Source organism: Sorex araneus, chromosome X (assembly GCF_027595985.1).
Source record: "Sorex araneus isolate mSorAra2 chromosome X, mSorAra2.pri, whole genome shotgun sequence".
Lineage (NCBI taxonomy): Eukaryota > Metazoa > Chordata > Mammalia > Eulipotyphla > Soricidae > Sorex > Sorex araneus.
In genome coordinates, this window is record NC_073313.1 from 212,048,382 (window position 1) to 212,068,446 (window position 20,065).

At 45.5% G+C, this 20,065-nt stretch overlaps 1 protein-coding gene across 13 annotated transcripts in view; it reads left to right on the forward strand.

The window, feature by feature from the left end:
* Positions 1-17,156: 17,156 nt before the first annotated feature.
* The window catches only part of OSBPL6 (oxysterol binding protein like 6), a 235,478-nt gene continuing 232,569 nt past the window's right edge, over positions 17,157-20,065 (forward strand). For 12 of the 13 annotated variants that reach the window (XM_055120268.1, XM_055120270.1, XM_055120271.1 and 9 more), the window contains exon 1: positions 17,157-17,294. The gene's annotated coding sequence lies outside the window, so the exon portion shown is untranslated. The remainder of the gene's footprint in view (positions 17,295-20,065) is intronic. The other variant, XM_055120269.1, reaches the window with a different exon arrangement.

Genomic DNA, 20,065 nt, shown 5'->3' on the forward strand with positions numbered 1-20,065 from the left:
ACAGCTGGTACTTGGGTTCTACTCTTGATTCCATGCTCAAAGATCATGCCTGAGCATGCTCGGAGGAACATAGGTAAAACCAGAGTAAGCCACATGAAAGGCAAGCATAACCTCTGGAACTATGTCCTCAGTCCCTGTAATCAACTTTGACAGGAGATTCCGATTGGTGCAAAAAAGAGAAAGATCACTTCCCTTCATAGTAATAGTAAATATCCTTCATCTGCAGTAATGAAATAATTTCCTTTTCAATTATTTTTTAAGCTTAACTTGGTGGCTTTAATGCTATGCTGATGCCTACACAGTGCAGTATGGTCAGTCTACAATAGATTAGGACTCATGGCCATTGCCTTGTAATTGGGGAAGAGAGAAAAGTTTCTTCCCTCAATGTTTTAGCTGTGGAGATAGACCATCATTGCCATTTGTTGACAGAAATCCTCATAATTAGTTTCACAGGAGGTTTTCTTTCCAGGCAGCAGCATGGACTGTGTGAGAGACTCCAAAGGAATCTATGAACTGCATGTGGAAAGCTGGTGCCCACCCACAAGGCCAGACCTCACTGGGAGTTTGAGAGTGAGCTGGTAGACAGGGAGCCCTTCTGGAAAGATGTTCTGTGAGCTATCTGGGAAATTGGAACCCGCAGGAGTTAACATACTGTAAACTGGTTCTAGTAGTGAGGCCATATTTAAGTTGTTATTTTTTTGGTTTGTTTTTGCAGCGCTGGGGATCAAACATAGGGCTTCACACAAGATGTTGGCTTCTGCTTTACCACTGAGTCACATCCTGGTCCAATATTTAAGTTAATTACTTTTCTCTGGTTATTTCCATTTGCTTTGTCCTTAGCCCCCATCTCACCCCTTTTAGTTTTTAGTGTGAGGGAGTTTGGGTACAGGGGGTGGTATCTGGGGGATATTCCTGGCTCTGTGCTTACTCCCAGCAGTGCTCAGCAGTACTGTGACTCTCTCTTGTGCTCCGTCTCTCAGGGACAGAGCTGGGCCTCCAGCACAGTAGCATTCACCAAGCCTACTGAGCAAGCACGGTGGCTCACTTTGTCCTTAGTCTTCACTGACGATGTTTTGCAAATGTCAGCTCTGGTAAATGGGACAGGAGAAAGGAAGTTTATGTTTGGAACTCAGATAGCTGGGAACTGAGAGTAGATAGATTAGGGGAACCAGAATAAGAAAATGGAAGGAAGGTGAGTCTCTATGAGACAGACCCTTGTTCCTAATTTCTGGACCTTTTCTTTAATGCATTCATTTTAGTCTTCTGCACACAATTGGTCTTTAAATGTCAAAGTCTTACTGTTTGGTTTGTGAATTAGTTTTTGAAAAAGAATATTTTTGTTTTATGAATGACTTTTGGCAATTTCCTCTCTACAACCCCCTTGATGAGCTTGACTATAACTATGCCTATCTCTAAATCAATTTAAAACAGTAGGTTTTTTGTTTTCTTTTGTTTTGTTATTTGTTTCTGTTCTTGCTTTGGAAGTTGAGATACATCTACAAAATGACTGGACTACTTTTATGGTGGTGATGGAATGGAGTTAATGAGAAAGAAGGATTGTGATGCTTCATATTACTAAGGCAACTGGTTTAACTGCCTTTCTTCCCTGGGATAATCAAGTCCCAATGGTAAATGTTATACCAACCAGAAGGATAGTTGGGTCAGAAAAGAGAGCCTTCCCTTTCAAGGTCCTGTCAGACCTTCCTCCAGCCATTCTTCTGGAGAACCCAGGAATGAGGTGCAGGACCAGGTCTGGATAATCAGGTGCTGAGAGTCAGCTGTTGGAGGACAAGATGGTGCAGATGAACAGATCTGAGACTGTGGACTGTCCCCATGTGTGAACACCCTCCTGGACTGGGTTAGAGATGGGCATGAGGAGAAATGAAATGAAGGTCACAGGCAAGATCCAAAGATGTAAGGTCTTGCACTGATGAGTCATCTGGCTAGAACTAGGGGAGTTTGAAATTCACAATCCCTTCCAGGCCATTATGAAGATGTCAGAGAAGGTGAATAGACACATATTTTATCCAGTTTGTTTGGTTTAGACTTTTGAACATTTGTGCCTATGTTATATGGGTCTCATTCTTATTTCTGCCCGGATCCCTAGGACAGTGAAACTTGCCGATGGAATGGGAATGTTCTTGAGGTGGAGAGAGTAGAACTCTAGAAGTTCCATTAATCAATGTGACCTGGGAATGTCATGACTACTCAGGCCTCAGTTTCCTCTTATATCAAATGAGATGCATACACATGGATTTCAGAGAATGGCCACATTATAACAGGATAAATGAATTTGAAACGTTGTCTCTAAATAATAGTGCAGTTAAGACACATATATTATTGGGGATGACTCAGAGGCCTGGGTGGAGGATCTTGGACACTTTGTTGGTGGTGAGGGGAGGGAACTGTATCCACCCATACCATGAAGGCCTATACCATTACAAACACATTACCTTAGCTATAATAAGCATTTTTTTAAAAAAAAAACATACATGCATTGCATGTAGATGACTCTCCTGTAATCCCCTGTGTTATATAGTCTCTGAGTGTTGCCAGAGGAGGTGCAGCCCTGGAGACCCCAGCTCTGCTGAAGGGGCCCCTGTAATCCCTGGCACCACAGGACCTGAGTATCCCTGTGTCCTTGGCCCTTGCATTGAATTGCTGGCATACTTGGCTAAGAATCACTGGAAGGGGCTCAAAGGCCTCCTGAACATCATTCGCGAGACACCTCGACTCCCCAGATAAAAGAAAGATATAATAGCACATATATTGTTTGTGTAGCAGATACTATTACTGCTTCTAGTGTTACCCAGGAGCATAACACTAATACATAACCTCTTAGTTTTTTATATAGCATATCAAGCAAACATATATCTTATGATCATGTTTGATATTAGGATATAATCTTCAGAGTTTATCAACCTTGGGACTATATATGGAACTCAGTAGTAAAGCATGTTCCTTCTTTCCTGAGGTCCTGAGTTTGTTTGCTCTCTACTATACTTGCAAAAAAATAATTATCAACTAAACCTATACTGATATTAGCTTTGATCTCATAAATCAAGAGCAGAGCTATGTTTTTGAGCATCATCTAATGTGGTGATGCCAACCATATTCAGTGCAAAGACTCATGATATTAAAGGCAAATAAAAAACTCATAATATAAAAAAACTCATAATATTAAAAATTGTAGCACTGTAGTCCCGTTGTTCATCAATTTGCTCAAGTGGGCACCAATAATGTCTTCATTATGAGACTTGTTGTTACTGTTTTTGGCATATTGAATATACCACGGGTAGCTTGCCAGGCTCTGCCGTGCAGGCGGGATACTCTTGGTAGCTTGCTGGGCTCTCCAAGAGAGATGGAGGAATTGAACCTGGGTCAGTGCGTGCAAGGTAAATGCCCTACCTGTTGTGCTATTGCTCCAGTCCAATATTAAAAACAAATAAAATAGCCAGACTCATTCATTCATGAAAACATCAAATAAGAAAAACATACACAATAACCAAAACTTGCTAGTCAGACCTTTAAGTGAAATGCGCTTTATGAACCTCCATAGTATCCATACACAATGGGAAAAAAAAGGTAGGCTGTGTTATCATGAGGCTTGCTTCTGTGTGGGCTAGATTTTTGGGCCATACACAATCCAGGGCTTCCTGTGATTCCCAGCAGACTAACTGTTTTGAGGTACATGTATGGGGCACGGATATGTCACTTAATAAATGATTAATGAATTAAGCTGCTACTCAAACATAGTTGCCTCTAATATAAAAGATTTTGGGCAAAGAATTTTCCTCATGCAGCATATAGTTAAATGAAAGGAATAGAGCAAGTCTTATTTCTTTTTAAGTTTTAGAATTTTTTTTAGATTTAGCAAGCCTAAATCTATAGAAATAATAGAAAGAAGTAGGAAGAATACAGGATACGGTCTGCAGGGATCCAGGTCACATTCTAATCTGGAAATGATGAAAAGATTCATGAAGATCATGATGCTCATCTGTATTTCATCTCAAAAAGAATAAAAAATCGATTCCTCTGGAAGGTAGAGAAAACCCAAATGATATTTGTCCAGCACATTCTGCATAAGAGGTACATATATATCATTCTTACAACCTTACAACAACCTTGATTTTGGAAAAGTTTCCAATTTTTTGTTTTCTCCTGCCCTTTGCTCAGGGGTCACTCCTGGTAGTGCTTGGAGGACTACATGGGAATGCCAAAGATCAAACCCGTGCTGGTTGTATGCCAGGCAAATACCCTTCCTACTGCACTATTGCACTAGCCCTCCCAGCTCTTTGGTAAAAGAAAAACCCGAAGCTTGGGAGGTTGAGAAACACGTTCCAAATCAAATATCTTGGAGAGCTTGGTCTTGGTTTAGAATCTCAGCTATTTGGACTTTCCAAATTCCCAGATTTTTTCATTTCAGTTGTTTCCTTATAGCTTTGTTATTTGCAGAGTTTGAGAGGGTTTCTATTTACTGACTAGAGTATTATTTACAGAGCATACTTTGAACAGACTTCTTTTTAAAAAATACTCTCAACTAGCAGCATTTTTACAGGAAATTTTGAATTACAACCATATCACATGCTGCAAACGGAAAATGTTACCTTACCCCCAACCAATATAAGAAAAATGTCATTAAACTCTGGAAACATCTCATTAGGATAAAAAATTTTGAGGCAAGGGTAACCTTGCTTTTTCTTAAAATTGAGATTTGCAAGTATGAAACACAAAGATTAAAAAATACCCACAGGCCTGGTGTTTAGCTCAGTGGTAAAGTAGTTGCCTTGTGTGTGTGAGGCCCTGGGTCCAATCTTTGACACCAATAAATAAATAAACAAGCAAAAAATAGACAATTCAACCCCCAAAACTATGAGAGCAAAATTGAATCTTTCTTCTTGAAGCCAACCCTCCTCAACTCAAAATTTATGGAAAGAATTGAAAATTTGATAGAAAGAATTGATAAAAGATAGAAAGAAATTTGATAAAAAGAATTGAAAAGTTGATAGTCTCACTCTGATTCCAGATCTTTAAGCTATATGGAATTTACCAAACCACCTCACCACACTTTGGTGCATGCCTGTCCCTTATCATAAGAGAAGATCTCGACATAAGGAGATAACACTGTATCACACTGTATCACTGTCATCCTGTTGATTGTCAATTTGTTCCAGTGGTCTCAGTACCCTCTTCATTCGTCCTAGCCCGGAGATTTTAGCAGCCTCTCTTTGCTCGTCCTTCCCAATGGTGCCGCATTGGAGGCTCTTTCAGGGTCAGGGGATTGAGACCCATCATTGTTACTAGTTTTGGCATATGAATATGCCACCAGGAGCTTGCTGGCTCTCCTGTGCATGTGGGCAGGAAACTCTCAGTAGTTTGCCAGGTTCTCCAAGAGGGAGAACTAGGCTATAAGATGTCTCCGCTTCGCTGCATGCGCTTCTGGGAGCTTGGTTTTATAGTCTTTGGATCTTGGCCGCTAATGGGATTACACGGTGCTGGGGGCAGTTTCTGGGTGTGGCTGTCAAGCTACTGGAAAACGGGGGGGGGGGGGGGGGTCTGAATGGAGGAGGCCCAGTCCTGATCCGAGCAGGCGTGGAGATCTCAACCCCTGGTCCTGCACACCTGGGTTCCTCTGCCAGTTCCTTCATGCATGAGGCTCATCGGAGCCTGTGAAGAGGGGCCTTAAGCATGGCTGTGGCTGGGTTCTGGAGGTCTTCGGCTGCCAGGGCTCTGCTCAGGGCAGGCAGGGAAATTCAACCCGGCCTGCTCTGGGGGGCCCCGGTGAAGACAGCCATGTGCAGGGTCAAGAGACACTGCGGAGATAACAGAGAGGGGGATTAATGACCCAGAAAACAGGAGGTAAGTGCCTCAGGTCAGCTGCTTCCATTGCTGTGCTAATTATTCTTAGAGAATTTTTGACTCTCACATTCTTGCACATTCAGAACATTGGGCTCTTTTCTATTCTTTTTTTAAAAACTGAATCACCATGAGATCCAGTTACAAAGTTGTTCCTGTTGGGTTTCAGTCAAACAATATTCCACATCTTCCCTCCACCAGTATCCACAGTTTTCCTCCTGTCACCCCCCCCAGCCCCATACCCTGCCTTGCCTCTGTGGTAGGTACATTCCCCCCTCCTCCTCTTTCCCTATCTACCCCTTACATTTTGGGCATTGTGGTTTGCAATATAGGTACTAAAAAGTCATCATATATATCCCTTTACCTCCTTTCAGTGCTCAGTTCTTGTCCAGTGTGATTATTTCCTACCGGAGAGATAGCACAGTGCCTAGGGCATTTGCCTTGCACGCAGCCAACCCAGGTTTGATTCCTCCATCCCTCTTGGAGAGCCTGGCAAGCTACCGAGAGTATCTCGCCTGTACGGCAGAGCCTGGCAAGCTACCTGTGGTGTATTCAATATGCCAAAAACAGTGACAACAAGTCTCACAATGGAGACGTTACTGGTGCCCGCTTGAGCAAATTGATAAACAATGGGATGATAGTGTTACAGTGCTATCATTGTCCCTTCTCTATCCTAACTGCCCTCCCCACCACCCCTTCCTCCCCCAACTTGTAGCAAGCTTCCAACCATGGACCAATCTTCCTGGCTCTCATTTCTACTGTCCTTAGGTATTAGTCTCATACTATGTTTTTATATACCCCGCAAATGAGTGCAGTCATTCTCCCTCACCTTCTGACTCATTTCACTCAGCATGATGCTCTCTATGTCCATCCATTTATAAGCAAATTTCATGGTTTCATTTTTCCTGGCAGCTATGTGGTATACCGTTGTATAGATGTACCATGGTTTCTTTATCCACTCATATGTTCTTGAGCACTTGAGTTATTTCCAGACTCTGGCTTTTGTGAATAGGAACACAATGAACAGAGAAATGAAGGGCTCTAATTCCCTTGGGTCCTCCAGAGAACTAAAGTGCCAGGAGAATTAAAGCACTAGCAAGGATCCTTTAAGGAAAGGTCTGGTGGGTTTCCAACGTCCTGGATCTGAGTTTACTTACGCAAATTAGTTTCCCTTTACAAAGCCAATCTGGGGAGAGAAACTTTAGAAGTTTGGGGCACCTGAGAGCTGGGTTGCATGTAAGCCCAAACATTCCACTGTTCTAGATCCTTTGCTTAAGTGGATATGTTTCTGTGGGTTTTATAATCCCCAAGGAAGGAAACAGGGCCTCATTGTAGGACAGACAAGGACAGTAGGGGACTTCTCAGAGCCAATCACTAGGAGTTGATCAGCAACCCTGGTGTGTGGAGAGTGTGGGAACCTACCTTTTCTCCCACAACCTCTCCAAAAAGTGACCAGTACAGTGAAATCTGATCTTAATCCTGACTCATGCACATACACAGCCTCAAAGCGCCATCCAAGCCATGAGAAAACCCGGTTGACCCCACCTTTAAACTGTGTATTGAACTTGACCTCTGCCTCTAGTCCTGGGTCACCTTAATCACTCCCAGAATGACATTGCGCTTTGCTTCCCTTCCCCACAGCTTTTCTCCACAGGAGCCAAAAGCAGTTCTTTTTTTCATTTAAAAAATTATATAAAATGTTTTAATTTATTTTTCATCCTTTCTCCTTCCTTCTTTCCCCTTCTGGTGATAGCACATTTATTTATGTGACCTCTCTGTGACCAGATATTTTTCACTTTCTAGTAATTGAATTAGGTGAGCACTGCACGCACTGTCATAGCACTGTCGTCCTGCTGTTCATCTATTTGCTCGAGCAGGCACCAGTAACGTCTCCATTGTGAGACTTGTTGTTACTGTTTTTGGCATATCAAATACGCTACAAGTAGCTTGACAGGCTCTGCTGTGTGGGCAGGATGGTAGCTTGCCAGGCTCTCTGAGAGGAGCAGAGGAATCAAACTCAGGTCAGACGCATGCAAGGCTAACTTGCTACCCACTATGCTATCACTCCAGTCCTGAATTAAATTAGGACTTCTAGGACAATTAAAATGCCAAAAGATATACTAGTAATTTACAGTTGCTCATCAGCCTAAGGAAACAGATGTAATGAGTACCACATAGAGGAATTTTCAACACTCTCAAATAGGGACCAGGGCCAACTAGGTTACCATTAAACCTCTAAATCCGGGGGCTGGAGCAATAGCACAGCAGGTAGGGCGTTTGCCTTGCACGCGGCCGACCCGGGTTCGATTCCCAGCATCCCATATGGTCCCCTGAGCACCGCCAGGGGTAATTCCTGAGTGCAGAGCCAGGAGCAACCCCTGTGCATCGCCGGGTGTAACCCAAAAAGCAAAAAAAAAAAAAAACAAAAAACAAAATAAACCTCTAAATCCATTCGTTCTCTTTAGACTTAGCAAGGAAAAGTGTGGATTTTTGAATTTTAGAACCTCAGCAGATTCTTAGGAAGCTGGAAATTCATGCCTGGCAATCTCCCCCATAGGCTCACTGGTGTCACAGTCTTTAGCTGGGTGCTTTGCACATTTGGGTTACAGTGCTTGCCAAGGTCACACACCTGATTGTGATGGTCACACATCTTTAAGTTGTGGTGCTTGTTGGGGTCTCACACTGACAGTGTGCTGAAAATGGCATGTTCTAAACAGGCCTGGGGCCTGGTAATCCAAAAGTAGTGTGCGTGGGGTTGTGCTCACACAGCGGGAAGTGATACCAGAGACTGAACTTGTGCTATAGCACTGACCTATTCCTAGATACCTCCAGAGAAGCACTTTTTGTCATGCTTAGAGTACCCTGTAGAGCCAACAAATGAACCTGGGCTCCCACGTGCAAAGCTTGTGCTCCAGCCCTTTGAGAATCTCTGTGATCCCAGGGTAGTTCTTTTATTTATTTGTTTGTTTATTTTGAGCCACACCAATCACTCCTGGCACTGCTCAGGGGACCCTGCTGGATGCTGGGGAATGAACCCGGGTTGCAAGGCAAATGCCCTACCCATTGTACTATTGCCTTGATCCCAGAGTGGTTCTTCTAAACATAAGTTGAGTCACCTCACTGCACTACAAAATGTGATCAATTCCCATCTTGCGTATAATAAAATCCAAGGTTTTGTTTTGTTTTTAATGAAAGTTTCTACCTAGGCTTTTTATGTCCTACTAAATTGAAACCTCCCATTTTCATACACTCATCGAATAGACTAACTTCCTCATCGCCTCCAAGTTTTAACAAGTATCATCTTCTTTGTAAAGGCCGTTTGAGCACTTTATTTAATATTATGAGTCAGTAAGCCACTTGACTCTTCTTTACTAAAGCAATTTAACTGAACCCCTCTATATCTTTGTGTGGGGGGAGGGGTATTGGTGATTGAACACAGGGCCTCACATATGTGAAGCATGCACTGTACTGCTGAGCCATATCCCTTGCCTCCATATATTTATGTAACACTCGCCTATATTTCTTTTATTTATTGTCTGTCTCCCCCTGCTGGAAAGTAAGCTCCCTGAGGGTGGGCCCTTGTTTTTAATACCCCATTCTATTTCAAACACCCAGAATGATGCCTAACACTTAGCAGACACTCAACAAACACAGTTTTAGTTTAATAAATGAAACAGTTACCACCCCACAACTCATTCCTATAGCTTCAAAGAAATCTCAGTACTCCCTCTATTCAGCAGACCAATAAGCACTCTGAGTGGAAGATTCCCTCTGAAATGAAAAGAACAGTGTTCCGTGGGTAGAACGAATCATGGGGTGGAGTGAAAAAGAAAACTATAAGACTAAATGAAATCTCAGGACTTGGAAGCTAAGTTTTGGAGCTTGCCAGATGCTTACCCAGGAATTCTCTTTTTATTTTTATTTTTTGACTTTTTTGGGTCACACCCAGTGGTGCTCCGGGGTTACTTCTGGCTCTGCACTCAGAAATTATTCTTGGCAGTACAGGGGAGACCATATGGAATATCTGGGATCAAACTGGGTTTGGCCACGGGTAAGGCAAAAGCCCTACCCACTGTACTATCGCTCTGGCCCCCACCCAGGAATTCTTGATGGCAGTATTGTTGATAAGAAAACTTTCAACAGGGCTAGAGAGATAATACAGCAGATAGAGCAGTTGCCTTACACATGGCCAGCCCCGGTTCAATACCCAGAACCACTTATGGTCTCCCAAGCCAAATCAAGAGTGATCCTTGAGCAACAGAGTCAGGAGTAAGCTTTGGACTGCATGTGGGCCCCCAAACAAACAAACAACCCCCTCCTCCAAAGAAAAATTTTGATAACATGTGAATTTAAGAACATCTTTGAACTTGGAGGCAAAAAAAATGCTTCCATATCTCTAAAGGCAGCACGAAGTTTAACAAATTGTAGGAAAGGGCAAATAGAGTCTCCATCTAAGAAGCTCTAGGTGACATGAATGGATCCTCTTCATCTAGAAGCACTAGGTAACATGCTGCCTTCCTATAAGCATGCACTATTTCAAAGTTTGGTCTTTGTATTTTTCTCACTGTTGCCCTTTGGTGTTATTATTGTTGTTGCTTTTATTTTATTTATTTGTTTTTTGTTTTGGGGCCATGCCAGGTGATGCTTAAGGGCCACTCATGGCAGTGCTCAGGGGACCATGGGGGGGGGGTGCTGGGGACCGAAACTGGGTTGGCTGGGTGCAAGGAAAACACCCTATCTGCTGTTCTATCTCTCTGGCCCCTCCTTGATGTTATTGAAACAACAAATTTAGAACGCAAAACCAAATCCAAAAACCAAACAACTACTTTTCTAAAGAGTAAATAACACAGGGAAACATTCCCTTTTATGTTTCTAACCACGTGACAAACTCAGGGTGAGTCCATAGGTGAGGGCAGATGGTGGTCAGAATTTTATAACCTGGATTTAATTTATGGTGTTTTTTTCAAGGAGCCAAAATGATGTCTCACCGAAGGGAAAATAGGTCATTGTCATTCTGATGCTAGCAGAGTGATTCAGCAAAGTAGGGTAGCTCATCCATAAAAATATTCTCGGGGCGGAACACTCTCCATGAATTAATACAAAGCAAGACTACACATTCTTTCTGGTGCTTGTGTGAGACACAGCTAGCATTGATATTCTCTTGCCTCCTTTTTCTCCAGGTTCTTGAGATTTTTGCCCTGACTCAATTGCCCACAAATAACAGGCTAGGGAGGCCCTCCTGAAACTGATCTGTGGCAAACTTAATTCCCAGCTGCACCTCTGAGAGACTATTGAATGGGAATTTACTGAAGGAGTTAGATGGCCACGTATGGACGAGGAGCTGGGGAAGTGACTGTTTCCTGCTCAGAGACCAGCTCTTCCCAGCCTCAGCAGTGCTTGTAAGGGAATCTGGAAGCCATGCACATTCCACTATCAATCCTGCTGCTGCCTTCAGGAGCCCTGGGGTAGATCCTACAGAAGCTTCTCTGTGAAGTCCGTCAGCTTGATGTGCTTGCAGTTATTTAGCAGAGAACACAAAAGGGAAGCAAGAGAGTTGGCAAGACCCATTGTCTCCTGCCACCTCCGGTCAAGGTCAGCTTGAAGTGTTGGTAGCTGCTGCTTTGCTTTTGTCTTTGAAATATCAGACAACTTCACTTTCATCCATCTGGACAGATAGAGACCTGTAAGAAGATAGGAAAATAATATGGAAGAAAGGTTTCTGGCATAACCACGTTGCTTATAGAACAGCTCTGTGTAACCATCATGCCGTGGCTTCGAGCAGGCATTCAGTTTCTTTTAGCCTCGCCAAAGTGGATGGATACATCATCCTGGATGCATCCAGGGTACCAATTTTGACCAAGGGACATGAGATGGGAGGGAACTTGCAGGTGAATTTCTTCTTCTGTCTGTTTTTTTGGGTCACACCCTTTTCTGGAAGTATGGCCCTCCAGTAGCACACAGCCATGCTATCACCTGTCTCTGCTGGTGCAATTGCTTATCCCAATTTTTTTTAATACTATGGGGGGGCGCAGAACAATAGTATAACATATAGGACCCTTGCCTTGCACATGAACAATCGGGAATTGATCCCCAGCACCTCTTATGACCCCCCCGAGCCCACCAGGAGTGATCCCTGAATGCAGAGTCAGGAGTAAGCTCTGAGCACCACTGGATGTCCCCTGCTACCCCCACCCCCCCAAAAAGAGAGAGAGACATAGAGAGAAAATTCTGCTTTCTCTGGATCAATGACATAGTACAAATGTTAAGGCACTTGCTAAGCATGACCACCCTGCATGCCCTACCTGCAAGCCTAAGTAAAACTGAGAATATCCCGCCCACATGGCAGAGCCTGGCAAGCTACCCATGGCCAAATACAAAGGCCAAAAACAGTAATAACAAATCTCACAATGGAGACATTACTGGTGCCCGCTCGACCAAATTGATGAGCAACGGGATGACAGTGATACAGTGACAGTGATACTCCTTAAGTGGTCCTTGGGGTTGCTCCTACTGGGAGCTCTTTAGTTTACCCTGCTGGGATAGAAAGCACAGCTGGTGGTGCTCAGGGGATCTCTGTAGGTCTAGGATGGAAGCCAGCGTTCCTGCATGCAAAACATGCATTGTAGCACCCTCATTTTTCTGTTTGTTTTTGGGACAAATCCAGCAATATGGAGGGTTAGTCCTGGCTCTGCACTCCATAATTATTATTGTCAGTACTTAGGGGTCCATATGGGATGCTGGGGATCAAACCCAGTTGACTGCATGCAAGGCAAGTCCCCTACCCACAGTACTATTGCTCTGGCCCTGCACTGTAGCCCTTTGGGCTATCTCCTTGGCCCTACATTTCTGTTTGCTCCTCTCTTTGATTCACTGTCTCTGAGCACAGTTTTTCTTTGAATGTGTCCACAAATACTTCAGGGACATGAAACACAGGCCAAGTTGATAACATTATCGTCTCTCTTTTTCTTCCTTTTGATCACCTGGTGTTTCATTTTTCAATGAAGCATTAGCACTTCAACTTTCCTTAGAAACCCCAGCTACACCACAAAGCTGTAAGGAATGATGAAATCATGTCGTTCGCTGCAACCTGGGTGTAACTGGATGTTATGTTCAGTGAAGTAAGTAGAAGAGGGCAAACACAGGATAATCTCACTTATCTGTGGTGTATATAATAACTGGACAAGGGAATGCAATGTTCTAAGGAGGGGATTCCTAGTCGCAGGGTACAGGGAGGAGGGTACAGAAGCGGGGATGAAGGAAGAGGTGGGAGGTGGGGGGAGGGAAGAGACAGGAAGCAATAGGAAGCAGTAGGGGTCAAAGGGATTTGGATATCCATGGTGTAAAGGAGTAAATCAGTGGTGTATAGCTAAATATCCAAACCACAGAGTCAACACCACTAAAAACAAGAGAACCAAACAACCAAATTTAAAAATGTAACTGTCAAGGTGACAGGCTGGGAGTGGAGGGTGGGAAAGTGATGGGAAAGAATCTGGGGGACACAGGGGGAGAAAAGTTGACACTGCTGGTGGTAGTGATGCTGGAACACTGTATGTCTAAAGCTCAACTATGAGTAACTTGGTAAATCATAATGCTTTAATTTAAAAAGAAAAGAAAAGAAACCCCAGGTATAGAAAAACCACCATGAAAATGCCTTAGGATAAAGAATTGATGGCCTTGGCTATGGTTTATGTGACACTCCTTTCATTCTTGTGCAATGAAATTAATTATACTATTATTAATAATGGACTGGGGTGATAGCACAGTGGGTAGGGCGTTTGCCTTGCACATGGCTGACCCAGGTTCGATTCCTCCATCCCTCTCCGAGAGCCCAGCAAGCAATCAGGGGTATCCCTCTCGCATGGCAGAGCCTGGCAAGCTACCTGTGGCGTATTTGATATGCCAAAAACAGCAACAACAAGTCTCACAATGGAGACATTACTGGTGCCGGCTAGAGCAAATCAATGAACAACGGGATGACAGTGCTACCGTGCAGTGCTATTATTAATAATATTTAAAGAGAACTTTTAATTTTGGTAAACTTAAAGAGCATTAACTTTATCAAAAAAGTCCATGAATAAGCGTTTCTCTAAGTCAAATGAAAGGAGTGGATTAGGGAGCAGAGATCCCTTTATAGCCAAAATATAACTTTCACTTAAACTCTCAGCAAGAACAAACACTTAATGAAAGCATTGCTTTCTGGTAACTTCTGAGCAAATAACCATATTGTAGCTCAAAAAGGCTTGTTAATCATATTGACATGTTGATGCGAGCATGGAAAATACTGTGATGTGTAAGCAGTGTAGAAACTGCCTTACATATAGTGCCAGCTCTTTTTACACTTGATCTTAGCCAAAAGGCCGAGAAGCGATGTGCCAGCTCTTTTTAATCGACCCATTTTCCCAAATGGATGGAAGTATGCTCTCATATCTTTTTTTTTTTACTCACAATTTTATATTTTGGCCACAACCGTCCATGCTCAGGGCTTACTCCTGGCTCGGCAATCAGTAAACATTCCTGGCAGTTCTCAGAGCACCGTATGGGATGCTGGGATCAAACCCAGGATGCTGCCTATAAGGCAAGAATCCTACCTGCTATACTATCACTCCAGCCCTACTCTCACATCTTATCTATCAATCATCAGCTAGGTAGGTAGGGTTTCTATCTTTAAAAACTATTGAAGAGGCCAGAGTAAAATAGAGATATTAAACTAGCCAAGACTGAAAGTCTGCAAACTTGTGCCTCTTTCTTTCTCTTTCTTTCTTTCTTTCTTTCTTTCTTTCTTTCTTTCTTTCTTTCTTTCTTTCTTTCTTTCTTTCTTTCTTTCTTTCTTTCTTTCCTTTCTTTCTTTCTTTCTTTCTTTCTTTCTTTCTTTCTTTCTTTCTTTCTTTCTTTCTTTCTTTCTTTCTCTCTTTTCTGTCTTTCTTTTTGGTTTTTCAAACTTTAGTGAGAAAAAAAAATATATATATATGATATTGAACTTAAGCATACTCTGGTGGCTGAGTCACTGAGCTGATGACAGGGGATGCAGGAGACTGCCTCCATCAGGATTGTCACAGATTATACAAGGTCACATTTGAAACAGAAGACTTCTTTTTCCCTCCCTCCCTCCCTCCCTCCCTCCCTCCCTCCCTCCTTCCTTCCTTCCTTGGATCACACTCAGGACCTCAAACATTCACGATGCTTACTGTAGAGCAGTGCCACACCTTCAACCTTGTGAATAAAGATAAACTTGTGAATTTTAAGATAAAACACAAGATTTAACTTGTGGTACTACTGTCTTCTTTAATAGATTATGGTTCTTTGCTATTATAGCTTCAGTAGAAAAACTTTCATATATATAATATATATATACATATATATATATTTTGTGGGGGTCACACCCGGAGATGCACAGGGCTTACTCCTGGCTCTGCACTCAGGAATCACTCCTGGCGGTGCTCGGGGGACCATGTAGGATTAGGATACTGGGAATTGAGCCTAAGTCGGGCACATGGAAGGCAAATGCCTTACCATCTGTGCTATGGCTCCAGCCCCCACAGTTATATTTCTTTAGGGTGAAGACAGTGAGATGGGGAGGGGACAGAGCTCAAAGGGATGGAGCACAGGGGGCTGGTGAGGTAGTACAGGTTTTGCACTCGGTTGATCAGGTTTAATCCCTGCTTTCCTTATATTCCCCCAAGGGCCACCAGGGACAATTACTGAGAGCAGAACTGGAAGAAACCCCTAAACATCAATGTGTGTGGCCCATAAAAAAAAAAAAAGGCTGGAGCACAAGCCTTTTATTCCCAAGGCCAGGTTAGATCCCAGGCAGTACAGGGTCTTTCCAGAAGCCTCCAGCACCTCAGGTCTGCCCCTGAAGCAACAAAACAAATCAAAGCAAGACCCTGAGTTTAGAGGAAAGTCAGCTAAGAGTCACTCCACTGAGGAGCTGAGGTGAGACTATGTCACAGGGGCCAGCAGCTACTGTTTTATGGCAGGGCAATATGCAAATAGTGCTAGTCAGAGCAAGAGGTGACATTAGAACATTGTACCCTGAGCACCATCAGTATGACTCCTGAAACAAAATTTCAGATAAATTGTGAGAAGTGCACCTCCTTCACCGTTTTATGGCAAACCTGTATTTACCAACAAGGCACTGTCAAATGCCATCATCTGTCTCAGTCGGTAGCAATATCATCAACCCAGGAGTCACAGTCCCCCCCCGCCCCCCCCACACTATCAGAACAGGACCCCTAGAGAACTCCTCCAGCAACCAGCAACGGCTCTGTTCCTCCAACAACCTTCAGTTCTCTGAATTCCATTTTGACATCTCTGAGGGGAGTTGTGGGTGTGGCCACTTAACAAAACCACACCCAAACTCCCCCAGTGATGTCAAAACGCCTTGAAGTACTTCTGACCTTTCCTTAGTCACCTATTTACAGAAGAAATGTCTGGTCAAATATTTAGATAACCCTGTCCTTCTAGGCAAATTTGCCTTGAGATTAGTGGGCCCCAGGGCACAGGCAGGGAGCCCTTTAGAGGAGGGAAGAATTCAAGGGGTTGGGAAGGGCTGGAGTAGTGCGTGCGTGCGTGTGTGTGTGTGTGTGTGTGTGTGTGTGTGTGTGTGTGTGTGTGGTTGTTGATGTTGGATCACTGTTGGCATTGTGCAGGGCTTCCTCCTGGCTCTATGCCCAAGGGTTACTCCTGGAGAGGCTTAGGGGACTAAGTGTGGTGCTGGAAATGGAATCAGGGTGTGATACGTACAAGGCAGGTGCTCTAAGCCCTGTACTATATCTCTCAGCCCCCTTGAAGTGATGTTTAAGCAACACACACCTCCTTTCACCAATGACAGGTGTATCTCTGGGAAGTTCTTGGGCCTGGGAAGTTTCGCTACACACACACACACACACACACACACACACTCACAGACACACGCACACACAGAGCCTCAGGCGGGAGTTCGGTAGCGCCTCCAGGAAGGCCTCCGGGCTGCCTCCCCCTGTGAACCCCAGGACCAGCTCTCTGGGGCTGCTGGTGTGGCGCTCCCCGACAGCTCAGGCGGGGCGGAGGGGGCGCTCCTGCGGCGCTCGCGCCCGGGGGGGGCGGGGGGGGACGCCGGGGTCAGAGCCTGCAGGGCGGCGAACCCGGGACACCGCGGGGCGCTCGGGCCGGGGCTGGGCCGGGCGGGGGTGGGGGGGATCCCCGGCTAGGAGGAGCCCTGGGCGCGCTCCGGAGGCGCGGGGGCCCGGCGGGGCCTGGTCAGCCGCGGGAGCCGGGGCGGGCCCCGAGCGCCGCCCGCCTGCGCGCCCCGCCCGCGGAGAGGAGGGGCTGCGGCGCGCCGAGCTCCGAGGCGCAGCGCCGCCGCCGCCGCGGTCCCGGCCGGACCCCGTGGCCCGCTCCGCCGCCAGCCCCGGCCGCCTCCCGCCGCCGCAGGAGCCGCGCCGCCGCCAGCCCTCCAGGTCGGTGTCCGCGCCGCAGAGGCGACCCCTGCCGCCGCGACCCGGGCGCCCGCAGCGCGGCCGCGGGGTGCATTGTGCGCGTCCGGAGGGCTGGGCACCCCGAGGGACTTGCGGGTGGGCGGCCTGGCGGGGGGCGAGGGGGGGTGTCGAGGTGGTGGTGGTGGTGGTGGTGATGGGGTGGTGGACTCCCGAGGGTGAGGTCCCCCGCGGGAGTGTCGCGGGGCCGGGAGGCTGCGGGGCGGCGGGGGATGTGCGGGGGCGGCCGTGCCCGTGGGACCCCGCGGCCGGGGTAACAGGGTGTGTGTGGCGGGGGGGGGGGGGGCTCGCGGGAGGCGGCCCCCGGCTGGGGGAATCCCGGCGGCGGCGGGGGCTCGCGGGGGCTGTGCGGCTGGAAGCGGGCGCCGGGAGAAGGACTGATGTAATTGTAGCGGAGCGGCGAGCCCGCGCCCGTGACGCCTACGCCGCCCCTTCCCGGGGACCGGGAAGCCGAGCGGGGCGCGGGGGAACTTGCGCGCGGGGCTGGCGGTGCGCGTGCACTGCGGACTGTCCTCACGGCCGCCCCTGCCCACCCGCCGCCCGCGCCCCGCGCGCAGCCCCCGCTGCACCGCCCCGGGCCGGGCCCGCCGCTGCCGTGCCCGCTTCTGCCCGGGACGGGCTGGGCATTGCAGTCAAGACGCACGTCCCCCTGCATTGAGCCCGAGCTGCCCGCAGACCGTGTCGCTGGGGAGGCTGCGGGAGGAGGGATGGACGACCCGGGAGCAAGCAGGGAAGAAGTCATGACACCGGCAGATTGATTGAATGATTGATTTTTTAAAGCCTCTACGGTGCCTAGGCACAGCGACGTGACACCTTTTAAAGCTGTTTGAGAAAAGTTATGGGCAAATGCTGATTTGATGGCAATTCGCTGACATAACTGAACGGTCGCTTACACAGAGAGCCCGAAAGCTGGAGACAGCATTACATAATGGACAGGGAGCAAATGACACGAAACTAAGTGAGCCCACTGATTTGCCAGATTATTCCTCTCCCGCACATAAAGCCCTCTTAGGCTTTTTCTCTTTAAAAATCCCCGTTTTCAGATCGCTGGACTAGTTTTAGCATATAGTATTTCGTATTCAGTTGTGATCACCCCCTCACACACACCATAGCAAAACATTTTTTCCCCTACAACTGAAAAATTATGTATCAGTGGGTAGTTAATGTATCACAGAGCTGAAAAAATGTGGTCTTTTTCAAAGGTAAGAATGTAAAATATCCCATCTTAATACCATTAACTTTTTTACCTCTTGGCTGTATTTGTTTCCTCTCCCTTCCCCACTTTTATTTTTTAGCAGCATGTGCATGTGTTGGTGGGAGGGGGCGTCGGTATTTTACAGTTTTAGGTACTGGGAGCTTACATTGTTGATATTCCTATCGAATGCTACAGCATTGCAGATACAAAGACTAATAACAAATGAAACACAAGACCTCACAGTAACTGGGAGTTAGCAGAGTTCCCAAGGTCGAAGGGAAGCTGCAGTGTAACTGTCTCTAATCACCTACAGGGACTGTACATTCTCCTCCTTGGGGGGAGCAGAAGCCCTGATTGGTGCAATATTATCCCACTTTAGCTTTTATCGCTGGTTTTCCTGTGTTTCATCCTAAAAATATTTTTATCTCACCATAGAAGCAGAATACATTGAAATTCAAATATTAGGCTTTTAGAAAGCATAAACATCCCATTTTGGCCCATGTTTTAGTTGTGATGTTGATAGCTCGATTATAATTCAATGAATGAATTCCTCTGGGATACCTGGTTCAAATGCTGAAGGCTTCTAGGATGTCTCTTGATTATCCTGTTCTATTTTGTTGGAGGTTTGTAGGATCAAACCTTATTAGTCTTCTTGTTTCTAAATTGCGTATGTGGTATATAAAGTAACATAGTAAAGGAACAACAAATACTCAAAGGCAAGGAAAACTAAGAATTGGTGTTTAATAGGAAGCATATCATTGTAGAGGGGGATGGGGAGGGCTGGACAGGGCACTGGGACATGGTGGAGGGCAACTGACCACTCTGGTGGAGGTTGTGGTGTTGCAATGTTTTTTGTGGTTTTTTTTTTTTTGCATGAAACCTTGCCATTACCAACATTGTGAATCACAGTACCTAAAATAAAATTTTAAGCATAAAAGTATAATCACTTTTGGGACTGGAGTGATAGCACAGCAGGTAGGGCATTTGCATTGCATGCGGCAGACCCGGGTTCGAGTCCCAGCATCTTATATGGTCCCCCGAGCACTGCCAGGAGTAATTCCTGAGTGCAGAGCCAGGAGTAACCCCTGTGCATTGCCGGGTGTGACCCAAAAACCAAAAAAAAATTATAATCACTTTAACTTTATGTTATCTTTGCTCCAAGAAGAAAGGTAAAATTCTTCCAAAATGTAGTAGTTGCAGGTGGACCTCTGTAGTGTCGCTGTAGAAGCAGATCTGAGGAAATGCGTAAATAGGTACATTTTTATATGAGGTTGTTCGTGAAACTTTTGGGTTTGGAAGAAAATGAGAATTTATTAAAATGTAATGGTTATGGAGCACTCAGTAGATAACTACTTATTGGATAATTATTCAAGACACTGGCTTAGGTGGTATGGGAAGTGCATATGAGAATAAGAAAGATGTCTTTGCCCTTTAGAGTTAATAACTGAATTTGGTAGCATAAGTCATGAATTCCCTAAAGGACTTTTCTTTTTAATTGCTAAGATTGGTTCTGAGAAAGGGGTTTTATGTTGTTAACTTT